Source organism: Lissotriton vulgaris, chromosome 4_1, assembly GCF_964263255.1.
Source record: "Lissotriton vulgaris chromosome 4_1, aLisVul1.2, whole genome shotgun sequence".
NCBI classification, from domain to species: domain Eukaryota; kingdom Metazoa; phylum Chordata; class Amphibia; order Caudata; family Salamandridae; genus Lissotriton; species Lissotriton vulgaris.
Genome location: NC_141691.1, coordinates 1752195907 through 1752210071, shown reverse-complemented (window position 1 = coordinate 1752210071; position 14165 = coordinate 1752195907). Strand labels below are relative to the sequence as shown.

The 14165-nt window shown below is 47.7% G+C and overlaps 1 protein-coding gene across 1 annotated transcript in view; it reads right to left on the bottom strand.

The window, feature by feature from the left end:
* Positions 1 to 14165, bottom strand: part of SPAG1 (sperm associated antigen 1) — a 1072862-nt gene that overhangs the window by 400177 nt on the left and 658520 nt on the right. The gene's annotated exons all lie outside the window — the stretch shown is intronic.

Below are 14165 nucleotides of genomic sequence, written 5' to 3'. Positions count from 1 at the left end.
GTACGCCAGTGGGGTAGATGATGGCGAATTCTGTCACCCACTGCCATGTGATGGGCGTGAAAGGTTGGACTATGAGGGTTTGGAGGCTGCTGCAGAGGGGGCAGTGGTGGACTGGTGCGCCCGCTGGCCCCCAGAACCACATTGGTGGTTCCCAGGTCCCCGGTCGCGCTGGGGCCGAACAGCTTGCGGCAGCCAGTGGCCCTGGAAGGAACGTGGTGGGGCACCACTTCCGTAGCCACGAAAGGGGCTAAAAGCAGACAATGCAGGGCATGTGGTGGAGAGGCCCAAGAGTTCTTAAAGCGCTCTAGCGCACGGTCTGCTTTGTCGCCGAACAGTCGACGGCCATCAAAATGCATTTCCATCATGGTGTTTCGGACATCTCCAGAAAAACCAGTCGACCTCAGCCAGGCGTAGCGCCAAAGGGCTACCAACGGTGAAATTGTGCTTCCCAGTGAGTTGGCGGAGTCCAGTTCACAGCCGATGGTAAACTTTGCTGCGTCTTTCCCCTTGGCAACTGCACAGGAGAGCACAGCCCGGGCCTCCTCCGGGCACTGAGGCAGCACTTGCACCACCGTATCCCACACAGAGTGGGAATAACGGCCCAACAGACTTGCTGTGTTTACCGACCGCAGTGCCAAGCTAGAGGAAGAAAACATCTTGTTCCCAAGTAGGTCCATCTTTTTGGATTCCCTATCAGGTGTAAGGCGCCTTTGGAAGTGGAGGCTTGGACCACCAAGCTCTCAGGGGCGGGGTGTTGGGAGAGGAAAGTGGGGTCGCCCGGAGCCGGGCGGTGGCATTGGGCAATCATCCTATCCACAGGTGCCCCTGTGTTGGGCCTGGACCAGGTGCCCAAAAGGATGTCGGTTATTGCTTCATTGAATAGCAGCAGGGGCTCAGAAGCGCTTGCTGCTGGTTGAAGTACCTCTGTCAGGAGGTTAGTCCTGGCCGCCACAGAAGGTAGCTCGAGGTAGAGAGCCTCGCCCGCCCAACGCAACACCGTTGCGTATGACTCTCCCTCCTCCATAGCCACAGTAGGAGGAGAAAACATGCCTAGATCACGGGAGGTATCCAGTTCCACTCCCTAGACCAGATCATAATCTAACTGGTCTGTTAAAGGGTCACTAGACCACTCCTAGTCTTCCTCACACTCCACTGGCAGCCAATCTGGCTGAAAAGGGCCAGGGTGGAACACAGGCACAAAAGTACCCATCGGCGACGGGTCCAGCTCCGTGTCCACATCGGGGCAGAAGCGGGGGTAAACGCCGGCTGGGGGTCCAGTCGGCATCAGCTGCGGACGTGGTGCCGGTGAAATCGGCGCCGTTGGAGGTGTAAGGAGGTCGACCGGCGCCGATCCTGATCCAGGACTGGATCCAAGGCAGCCCTGCGGTGCCAAGGCCGAAGCCGCCGGCATCGAAGGCCTAGGGCCCCCAGCAAAGTCTGCGGGGCCCGAAGGCCCGCCATTAGTGTCAGGTTGCCCAAATATGGCATGCATCACTTCGTACAACTGAGGCAGGGGTCTCTCCAGGTCCCGGGAAGGGAAGACCGGAGTCGACCCTGTAGGTTCCGCACGCGGAAGAGGCACCACCTGCACCCTTCATCCGTCGGCCGACAGAAGAGGGGAAGTCTAAGAGCGACGATGTTTCTTTGACTTCTACTTATGCTTCGACTTACCTGACACCGAGTGTGAAGACTTGGAAGAGGAGTGATAATGACTTCGCAATCAATCCCTCGACCGGGACCTGGTATGACGTGGAGCAGACTGCCGGACCTCTGGGAGCTATCGGGACCTTCCCGCAAAGACTTCGGGCCATGGTTCAGCAGTTGGAGCACGACTTGGGGTCATGGTAGTGCTCCAGGCAGTAGAGGCACACGTGATACGGATAAGTCACTGACATCAGTCGGTTACAGGAACGGCATGCCTTGAAGCCCGGCATCCCTCGTGTACCAGTAGTCGATGGACTCAAAAAACGAAGTCAACAAAAGGTCAGTCAAAAACTGACTGGAGGTACCGCTCTCTCCAGATGTTCGCTTGCTGGCGTGGAAAAAGTTAGAACTGACCTCAGCGGGTGAGGGCAGCCTCTATGTAGCTACCACAATGTCATCCAGGTGACCACGACAGACGACAAACGCAGAGTCGACCGACGCCACCTTCCGACGTGCAGGGGCACTGCTGATGAAAACCTTTGCGGATCCAGTCGGACGCCTGGGGGTAATTCTAAGGTACGGAAGAATTCTAAGGTAAGGAATCTATAACTAACAGTTTCTTTCAGATGCAGTTAACCTGTAGAGGAGACACATATTTCATCTCAGTTGTACTGTGCCTCCTAGTAACTCTTCTAGAGGAAACTCCTGAATACTGTGGACACTGTGTTCTTACTGGGTGGTGAATAGATCTAACCAGGGCATAGCTCATTGGTCCAAGATGCCTCTTGCCACCTTGGGGATGCCACTTGAGATCCACAAACCAATGCCTGCTCAGGCATTCAGGAAGCATTCCAGATGTTTAGCTGCAAGAAATATGCTCAGTTGGTGGAGCATCATGGCAGAGGAACCAGTACCCCACTCCGCCCTGCTTGTTGCAGTATCACATGGTGGTGATGTTGTCCATAAGGATCTTGATCAGCCTTCCTTGATGGATGTTAGGAAGGTTTAGACAGCCAAACGTATTGCCTCAAGTTTCAGAAGGCCTATGTGAAGCTGGCTCTCCACCGGAGACCAGTGGCCTCTGATCTGTATCTTTCACACATAATTCTAAAACCCTGCACTCATGAAGTCTGGGTGTGGATAGAAGAGTATCATGTCGCAGGTTACTTTGAGGACCGTCAGTGGTGGCAGACAAACTCCAGTCATCTCTTGCAAGTTCAAGATGGAGTCGGAGAGACTGCCCTGATGTGTGCTCCACTGAAACCTAAGGCTACAATCAAAGGCCTACATAGGCCATCTGAAATTGGAGACTGGGAGGAGGCGTGAGGATAGAGTCCCAAGAAGTCTCTCAGCTGTCCTCCCCAAGACACAGGATTGAGCCAGATACATCAAGGTTATATCCCAAATGCCTGAACTCTCTGCGGGAGTGCAAAGGTCTTGAATGCCCTCATGTCCAAGACAGCCACAATGAAGGGAATCCTCTGTGTGGGAGTTCGGCTCATTAATGAAGGATCCCAAAGACATCAGAAGTTTGGCTGTTATCCAGAGGTAGTCTACAGCTTACTTCAAAAGTGCCTGCTGTGAGGAGACGGTCGTCAAAGTGCAGGAACACATGTATTCACGACCTTCAAAAGTGGACAGCGACCAGAGTCTTTACTTTTGTTAACACCTAGGGGCTGAGGTAAGGCTGAATGGAAGTAGAGCAAATTGAATGTGCATCAACTCCACTGTGACCTGCAGATGATGCCTATAGGACTGCTGGTGGAGATATAAAAATTCACATCCTGCAAATCCAGGCACACTATACAGACTTTGGGTCCAAAGCAGAAAGAATCTGGGACAGTGTGCACATTTTAAATTTGTCTTTCTGTAGAAAGGTGTTCAGTGGGTGGAGGTCTGGTGCAGGCTCAAGGCCTCAGTCTTCCTTCTGTACCAGAAACCAGCATGAATAACACCTCCTCCTCGCTCTGAAGCCAGCAACTGCTTGATGAAACCCTTGGCCAGCAGGTCGACTTCTTGCAGGAAAGTTACAGAATGAGCAACTTAAATTTACTCTGATGTGGTTATAAATCGAGGTGGTAAGTATATGAAGGCAGGGCCTAGACCCTTTTAATGATCTGTAAGACCCCTTTGCCCGATGTGATGTGAAAGGAAGGAACATTTTTTTCCAGTCTCGTACCCAGCTGAGCATGGGAATGTGAGGGCAAGTTAAAGCGACTTGTCAGCAGCTGCAGCAGGGCAGGAAAAGTTAGAGGAGACCTGCCCATGCTTACTTGAATGGCCTTGCCTGTAGCCATGACCTCTGCCCTGAAAGGACTGGGCCTGCTAATGCTGCACAGGTTAAGAATGCTAGCACTGTTTGTAGGCTAGTCCCCTAGAATAAACTCTAAACTTCCTGAACGGTTGTTGAAATTGCTTGGCAGGGGACAAACCTCCCGACTATTGTGACGTGGTTTGACTCTCCTTAAACAGTTTGAGCGCCAAAACAGCCCTCTCCCCTAACAATCTACAGCCATGAAAGGGCATGTCCATAAAGGATGCCTAGACATTCTGAAAACCTACTTGATTGCATCCAGGTGCATATTCTAAGAATTACACCATGCCAATAGCTTTGCCCTAACAATTTGTGGTGTACAAACCAGCACGCAAGACCTACTTTGCTGCATCCTGGCCAACACGTATCATTTGAACCAGCAAAACCCAGAGGTCCACCCTTTATTCACGCTTCATACAAGAAAGACTGTGATTATGGCCTTAATCGTCTCCAAATTAGATTACGGCAATTGTCTTTCTATCAATATACATGAAAAACGTCTTAATAAACTTCAAGTTGTGCAAAACGCCACAGCTAGACTCTAGTTAAGAATTCCTAAATTTAAATCAGTCTCCACTTATATTAGAAGTGTGCACTGGCTCCCAGTGAGTGGCTAGATTAAGTTCAAGGCTCTTTGCAATTCCTTCATGGAACTGCACAACTCTGACCTGCTTTTGTTATTGAGTGGTATGTCCCAAGACGACAGCTTGGCTCCTCTGAAGCAAAGTTTGTGAAGGTTCATACAGACCGCAAGTCCATTTGGGGAGGTAGGAGCCTTTATTATCTCCACCTCTAAGCTTTGGAACAAACTCTCCTCTCACATTCGAGCTCTGCCTACCCTGACCTCATTCAGAAAGGAGTTAAAAACATGGCTTTTTACCATCTAAGGCCTCTCTTCCAAGCTCTCCTTCTCAGTCGCAGCCAAGACACCCTCGGGTAGACACACGCTTTTATAAATCATTTTAACAGAACTTAACTAGCAGATGCTTTACCACCAGACTTTCAGGTAAAGGGTGCCTTGTCAGAAAATTGGGATCACGAGAGACTGGCCTAGGTTGCCTGGCAACAGACTGACCCGACTAGAGGGCCGGCGCATGGCTTGAAATAAGTAGCCAAGTAGCTATGTATGAACCTCATTGAATGGCAGTAGTGGAAGAACTTGGAACTGGTTGAAGGACCTCAGTTATTAAGTTTGCTTTGGCACACATAAATCAAGCATTTCTGCTTCCCACTGTACATTTACCACAAATGAGGCTCCTTTTTTCGATGGTGGCCCAAGTAGCGAATCTAGCAGTCTCAGGGGATGTGTCGAGCCAACTAGCATTTTTATAATTAAAGTAAACCCCATCATCAGTATAGCAAGTGCGGGACAGTTTGGCTGCCTCCTCATCATCAGTGTCACGAAGAACACTTTGTATAGCTTGAACAGCATCAAAGTTGGATCCAAACAAGGATCTAGCCGCTAAAATCCTGTTGTCAAGGCAGTGGTCGAGGATTAGAGTCTTGTTGTAAATCAGGTGATTGCCCCTTTTGAGCTTTTTGTGACAAGAGGCCAAGCACCAAAAGGTACACGTCGTGTGTGGGGATCTGTGACCAACATCTGCTTCCTGCAGTTACGGCACATCTTGAAACCTCTTGCTTTCAGGGGAGAAACAGTTCCTGGCACAGTGTGTAATTGTAATTTTTGAATTCGGAAAAACAAGAAAGATGTGAGCAAATCTATGCATCAGATGGTAGGGAAAAAAAGGAAATGAGGTTAACATGCAGGGGTAGCACTTACATGCGGATCTTGAGTAGCTCCTGGAGAGATGCAGAGGCACATTGCCCCAGCTATAAAAGCACAGGTTAATTTTTGAGAAACCTCTCTGGATCCAGTCTGGCACCTACAGATATTTTTAAGGTGAGGAATCTGCAGTTAGGAATATTCATCAGAATTGTAAATCTTGGGGGTCCATAAGGTTTTAGAGGCAACTTCACTGCAGAAGAACAGTCAAAGTCTATTTTTACAAGCAGGTGAAAATGTCAACAGAAAACACCTTAACACCAATATAGGCGTGTTGAGGATAGATGCAAGGACGTCAATATGAACTTGGGCTAGCTGCCGATGAAAATAGCCGCAGCCTAGAGAGGCTCCGAGGGTCCCAGAACCGACCCCGTCAATCAGCGTAATTATCCGGCAGCAAAAGTGCCTCGGAGTGTAGGACACGGTGGTAACTGACTCAGGCTACCAAGCGATCCGCTTCTGGGGCTCTGATCCGATCTCCCACGGGCTCAGTGGCGAGCACTTCACCGGCAGCCTATTATTATTATTATACAGTTTTGTATAGCGCGTGGTTACCCTGGAGCATCCCAGTGCCTACACAGTCGTGGCGAGCCAGGAGCCACAGTGACACAGCACCCGCCGCATCGGAGCTCCGGAATGGGCGAGACTCGGCTGATGTAGCGGCTGATTCATCGCGCCCCCTGCAAACACCCGGATTTGGACGTGTGCTTCCTGCCCAGTCATAGTGAGGTTAGCAACTCGAAATAGCCCGCATAGTTGCCGGAATCGGGGACACACTGCCCGCTACAAGGCGCATACCATTCTTTGATGAAATGCGGCTGGGACCGGATCCCACTCATAGTTGCGGGCGGGCAGGGGGGCGAGTGAGAGGTTCTCAGCTTAATGAGGAGGTACGTGTGCCATACAGGAACAGCGGCTACGCGACCACTACGCAATTCCCAGGCCCTGTTCGATCTATAAGTAAATTACTCTGGCGGGCGCCATTTTGAAGTCCAACACAGCGCTCCTGGGCAGCCACGACTGACTATTTCTATACAGAGTGTCGAGGGATTCCACCTAGCAGGACCTCCCTTTGCCGCCCAGAACAGTGGTGACGGTGATACTCAATGCAGAGAGCGGAAGTTGAGTAGATGTCAGCGCAGTCCCGACATTGAGGCCCCCAAATTAGAAGGCGGCGGAGGGGAGACAGTGCCTTTATTACAACGCTCTAGCGTAGAAGGTGGGTGCCCTTCCATCGTGTCGTAAATATTTAATTTACCGTCTTAATTTCTATGCAGGTAAGTACTTAATCAATAATAACTCAATCGGAAAGAAAAAGGCAGAGTCCGTGGTGTTAGAGTTCTTAGGGGTTTTATTCCTTAAAAAGGAATCGTTCTAGAACTGGATATCATGTTCCTGCAACCACAAGGGTTCAGGAAGGGATAGAGCAATATTTTATTGACAATACATGGCTTATATACTTAAATCACATCATAGAAACCAATATAGTAGGCGTAACAGCTGAGAGAAGACAAGATAACAGCATTCACGTGGTAGTGATACGTAATCAGAAGGCGTGAACTAGAGGTGTGAGCTAGAAACGTCACATGTAAGTGTCACGAGTGGGTGGCACAAAGCAGAAATGTTGCAATGTCAGCAGAAATCTGAGGCTTGGATGCGCGCGCAGCTGCATGACGTGTGATTGACGTGAAACTGGAGGGTGCAGGGGACTTGACATTTACACTAGCGGAAAGAGACAGAAGTCTGGCATGTCAGATCAACTCGTACTTCTATCATATCTGATATCTGATGTTTGGGAACCATATTATCTAAACGGAAAAAGGTCTCTGGGGCAGAAGCTATTCTATACTGACTGTGAGTGCGTGTATAAGCGCCTAAGTGTCTGCATGAGAATGCGAGGGGCATGGGCCTTCCATGGTAACAGGAGCTATGAATTACTTGCACGTAGACAGTGAGGCCGGGCCCTTTGCTCTTGCAGCTGGGAGGATGTTTACTTAAACTAGTAGGCAGGAATGCATTTTCGAGGAGCGGAACAGATAATTCGAAGGTTGAAGTCAGTCTTGGCAGGCAGCAGGCTGAGCTGAGCGCCGGGAGCCGCACAGAAAGTAAGTCAGAGGTCACGGGTACAGAGACAGCCTGGGCTGAGGCTTTCAGAGTCAGAAAGCAGGCAAAAAAGAGGCTCGATGGCAGAATTCAGGCCCTACTTTGCCAGAGCTGAAAAACGTGTAAAGTACACTACAAAAAGACGTTGGCATAGCATACTTAGGAACGGACTATTCAACCCATTCAGGGGGGGTCTGAAAGAGGACATGTTAACGTTGGACGCAAATGTATTTGCGTCTTCATAGCTGGCTCAGGAGGGAAGTTACATGCACTTTAAGCTGGTACATGGAGACGGTGGGGTACACGATAGGGAACACAACTTGACCATAAAATGTATATTTCCTCATTCCCTCCTTGTTCCCTACGGACCCTTCATGATATATCGATCCTCATGAATCGATCAGTTTGTTCTTGTAACATCATTTGCTCTTCTTTCTTTCTTTCACGTTTTGAGGAAAAACTGGAATGTTCAATGCATGATGTGGCACACAGTCCACAAATCGCTGGCCCACACTGTAGGCACAGGCAGCAACTGAATACTAGGACTAGGCCAATGCCTAGGAAGGGTAGGATCTTCCATCCCCAAGCAGTTAACGTTGTCCAGAACCAACCGGACCAAGTCCAGGTGCCTGGATTCTGATGTATCAGATTTGCAATTTTATGAAGACGTGTAATAGCTTTGTATACAGATGGCGCGTTTTCTGGAATGAAAACACAGCAACTTGACCCGATGACCTTACAAGCTCCGCCTCTATCTGCCAAGATGACGTCAATAACAAGACGATTCTGAAGAACAACAACCCGCATGGCGGACTGCTCTTCTGTTAAGTTACCTAGGGCGGAGGCAGTTTCATTTACTACTGCTTCAAGTGTTCTAGTTAATCTGCGTATTAGTTTACTATTCTGGACGGGGCCTAAAAAGAAAAAGAATCCTTTATTAAAATCTGTGTATTGTTCCCATGCCGTTTCTGTGTAATCGATAATCGGGAGATCTCTTCGGAGTCTATTCTTTACTAGATTTGTATTTCTGTGATAATCAGGAGGTGCTAGAAAAACAGGGGGCAGAAGGAATGCGATGTAACAGGTACCATCCCAATCTGGAGGTAAGCGTATGTATGCGGTATGACCACAAACAAAGTAGGAATGACGGGTAGCTCTAAAGGAGGATCTACCTTGATCACTGAATTCGACCACAGTAGTACATTTACTATGACCTAAGTGTACTGAACCTTTCTTACCGACACATAATTCACCAGTGACTGGTAATACTGACATAGCAGGGAGAACTGGTGCAGCTTCGGATTCAACAGTAAGAATCATAAGGTTAATTGTGTAATTACCTAATCCATATACTTCATTTTCTAGATCAGTTCCTATTCTAGTGGGGAGTCCCTTCTTATCAGGGTAACAGACATTAAGCAGAACTAAGTTCAAGTTTCCCCAAACCCAGCTCCCTTTGAAAACAGCGATATCAGGATCTAAGGAATTAATTATTCTAAACCATGCACCACAGGAGCCATTGTGAGTGAACGGGTACGGAAAGAGGGGCAGAACTCCCTTGTATTTCTGGTAGGGAGGGAGTCGGCCACATATCCAGCAGTTTGTAGCATTGTTAGTCTGATGGGAGTGATGTAACATACTAATGAATGTGTTGTTGCGCAGCGCAAGTCTGTAAGAAAGTTCGTGTGGAGGTAATTCACTAAAAGAATGCTCAGCAGTGATATTGTAAGCAGATTGTTCACGCTTGAAAATAGGGTAGTAGATAGGAAGCAGTATACTTGCAACAATAATCAGAAGACTTAGAAAAAACATAATCAATAATGTCACTATACAGTGACTGCGGAGTGATTTGCAATATGTACGTTTCTTGAGTTGTCTCTCTCTCTCTCTATCTCGATCTAGGGGATACATGTCAGAAACTATTTAACCGATTCACCTAGGGGAGGACTTAAACAATTAAACTGTCTGACTTGCTAGATCGAAGTTTCAGTTTATACTCCTCTTGGGGAGTTTTCTCTCGTTCGGGAACTTTAAAGTCACTTGGCTCAATACAGTCTTTGGAGGGGGTGGACGAGTCTGGGTCTGGTTTCAGTTCGTTGCACCTTTTAATATGACTCGTATGTATCCACCCCTTTCTGCCTTCCACCTTTATCGCTGTCCTCGTAGTAAGAAGGACGGTCTTCGGCTCTTTCCAGCGGGGCTCCAGCGGACTTTTCCTGTCGAAGTTCCTAATCAAGACCAGATCTCCGGGACGGACATCATGCGGCTTTACATCAGTGTTGTCAGGGAAGGCGGCGGCAACCTGTGAACGACATGATTGGAGTGCAGACATCAAGGAGGCAAGGTAATCTGTCAGCATATTACAATCGACATCGGTAATTTTCTTAGGAATGGGCGTCCCCCACATATTCGGTGGTCTGCCAAAGACCACTTCATACGGGGATAGTCCTGATCGCGAGTGGGCGACCATCCTCATATAGAACAATGCAACTGGCAGGGCGACTATCCAGTCGACCCCTTTTTCTTTACATATTTTAGCAAGGCGTGTCTTTAGTGTCTGATTATGCCTCTCTACAAGGCCAGCGGCTTCGGGATGTCGGACACAATGGAATTTCCACTGATATCCTAGCAGCAAGGAAACTTGTTTCATTAATTCGGATGAGAATGGCTGTCCGTTATCTGAGTACACGACACGAGGCAAGCCGTACCGTGGGAAGAATTCTCGAACCAGCTGCCTGGCAGTGGTCGGAGCAGTGTAATCTGGGACTGGATATGCTTCGGTCCAACGGGAAAGTGCACAAACAATTACGAGGACATATTTGAATCCTCGACAACGGTCCATCTGGATATAATCCATCTGGAGGACTTCAAAAGGGTGATCGGGAGGATGAAATCCACCTTGCTCTACGGGGACACTTTTTCCTGGATTGAACTGACAACAGATCATGCAAGTACGCACTTTCTGTTTTGCTGCTGCTCGTAAGTGTTTATTGTGCCAGAGATTCTGTAAACTGTCTAACATCGCTTTCTCTCCTAGATGTGCAGGACTATGTGCTGTATTGATTATGACTTGAACCATAGAGTCGGGGAGAAACCATGTAGATTTTCCCTTCGTCATCCAACCTTGATCTGTCTGGATCCCTCCTAGTTCAGTCCATTTCTTTATTTCATCTGTAGTAGCATGTGTCTGAATATCGATTACATCCAGTGCGGGATCCCTGACTGTCATACAATGTGTCGGTACTATTGTCTTTGTCACGTCAGTTGTCTGGGTGTGAGTCAATGCTGTATGTTTTGCTGTCTGGTCTGCCAGGTCGTTACCCTGGGAAACAGAATCTGTAACTTTAGTATGTGCTTTACACTTCATGACGGATATGCCTGAAGGCAGATGTATTGCTTCTAACAGTGCTTGAATGAGGGGACCGTGTTGAATCTTGGCACCATGAGAGGTCAAGAAACCTCGTTCTTGCCATAACATTCCGAAGTCGTGTACAACTCCGAAGGCATAACGGGAATCAGTGTATATGTTAACATTTCTGTTCTTGGCTAGTATACAGGCTCGGGTCAGAGCAATGAGCTCTGCCGCTTGAGCGGACAGTGTGTCAATACGATGTGTTTCTTTAACTTCAGTTTCAGTGGTCACTGCATACGCGGCCACTAATTCTCCTGTACTTGTTCTCATACATGAACCATCCACATAAAGTGTTAGGTCTGGATTTGTTAATGGAACATCTGTTAAGTCTCGTCGAGGCTTTGTTACTGTATTAATGATCTCTAGACAATCATGCGGAGCTGGATCTGTCATAATGGAAGGTAACAATGTTGCGGGGTTCAGAATGCTGCAGCGTCTGATTTCTATGTGTGGCTGGAATAGTGTTAATTCATAACCTGTCAGTCGTGCTATAGTCAAGTGTTGAGTCTGGGTTCTGTTTAAAAGAACCTCTACAGAATGTGGAACTTGTACTGTTAATTGATGTCCTAAAACAATTGAGTCGCTCTGTCCGATTGCTAAAGCTGTTGCTGCTACTGACTTTAAGCACGCAGGGAGTGCCTGGGCTACTGAATCCAATGTACTTGAAAAATAAGCGCAAGGCTTATGTGAACCTGCTTGATCTTGGGTGAGGACAGACAACGCTGTACCATCACGTTCTGTAACGAAAAGTGTAAACGGTTTGCTGTAACATGGTGTCGCTAAAACTGGTGCTTGGCATAAAGCTTTCTTTAATTTTTCAAAGGCTTGTGTGTGTTCCTGAGTCCAAGGGAGGACAGTCGAAGTCGCTGCCTCCTGTGTTGTTAACTGAATGAGTGGTTTGGCTAGAAATGCATACTGAGGAATCCATTGTCTGCAGTACGAGGTGAGGCCTATAAAGGCCCGCACTTCCTTTTGTGTCTGGGGTTGTGGCATATTTACAATTAACTGAATGCGATCGGGAGTGAGCTGTCTCCCCACTTTGGACAGCAAGTGACCCAAGTACACAACTTGCTGAACACAGAATTGTAGCTTCGAAGGAGACACCTTGTGTCCCTTGTCGGCCAGAAAATGTAAAACTGTCAGTGATGCTTGTTCACATTCGGGCTCACTTCGTGCGGTGATCAGCAGATCGACGTATTGCAGTAAAGCGGTGTTAACTGGCATTTGAATCTAATCTAGTTGTCTCTTCAGTGTTTGACTATAGATGCTGGGGCTTTCTGTGAATCCTTGAGGTGCGCGGGAAAATTTGAAACTTCGTCCATTTAAACTGAATCCGAAGAGGTATTGGCTCTCTGGATCAATCGGTACACTAAAGAAGGCGTTCTTGAGGTCAATTACAGTGAAGAACGTTGCTTCAGAATCAATAGCAGTCAATAGGGAAGAGATATCGGGGACCACAGGATACTGTGGAACAATGCATTTATTCAGTTCTCTTAAATCAATCACCAGCCGATATACTGGCGGTGCATTGGGATCAGTACGTTTAAGAATCGGAATGATGGGTGAATTACAGATATTGGAGTCGGTCTCAACGACCACTCCTTGGGCAATGAGCTCTTCAATGATTTCCAGTAAAGCCACTACAGCATGAGGTGGTAACTTGTATTGTCTGATTCGGGGTAAAACAACTCCTGGCTTGAGTGTAACACGGTATGGTGTGATATGCATACAACCTACATCAGTTGGGCCTTGTGCCCACAAGTGATCTGGTACATTTTTCAATCTGACATCAAACTCTCGTAATACATAATGACCCTTGAAATCTCTCAAAAACAATCTAACTCCCTCCGGAGAACAACATATCACAGCTCCTAGAGCCTTCAATGTTTTGATACCTAACAGATTTTCTGGACATGATTTCGTAAGTAACAAGTCTGTAACACGTGATAACGGACCCACAGCCAGGGGAACGGGTTCTGATACCTCGTTTACAATAGGCTGTCCTGAAAAACCAAGGGAAACATTCTGTGAGCCTGAGAGGGGTGCCCCTGGGACTTCGTCATGGCTGATTGTTGTGCGGCTTGCCCGTGTGTCAATTAAAAACTTTCTGTCTTTTCCCAATACTTGACTGTGTACATAAGGACCCTCTTGATCTACAGGAATTTCAATAAGAGGCAAGCCCAACTCCCTCTCTAGGCTGTTTCATGTGTATCGTTGGTAATCGGGGTAAGCAGATTGGGCATACTGGTAAATCTGTTGGGAAACTTGTTGGGTCGCGGCAATGGGCTGTGGCTGTGATACCGCTACTGTCTGTGCTGTATGAGATGAAGCATGCATAGGCTGCGTATTCTGCATGGGCTGTACGTTCTGTGAAGTCTGTTGCTGGGCCTGGTCTTGTCTCGGTGGATGCGGTCTCTCTTTAGTTTTACCTGTTGCTATGTTATGTTCTGACTTTCAAGACCATGCAGACGCTCCATATGATACATTTTCCTTTCTGGGGGCGGAGCGGGAACATATTCGGAGCTTACGAAAGTGTTATATCTATGTCGTTGTTCTAGAATTATTTGTATTAACTTGGTACTTAGACCTCTCCATCTATCCATAAGTAGTGCTTCTAATGTATCGTGTAAGGGACCTGGATCAGAATGTTGGTTTCTGTATAACGTGAGGAGGTGCTGAATCATGTATATACCTGCTAATTTCTGCTCATCTGGGGAAATGTTCAGAAATGTCTGCGCCACTGTGTCATCATTGTATATGTTCGGATTGTCAGCCCATAATACTGCTGACCGGGCTAGTTCTTGTTCATCCATAGAATTGAGTACGTGGTACCCTATTCGGTCTCGAAGCCTTTTATCAGTCTCCTGGAACTGGTGTTCCGGAGAATTCTGTTTTGTTATGCCAGAGAG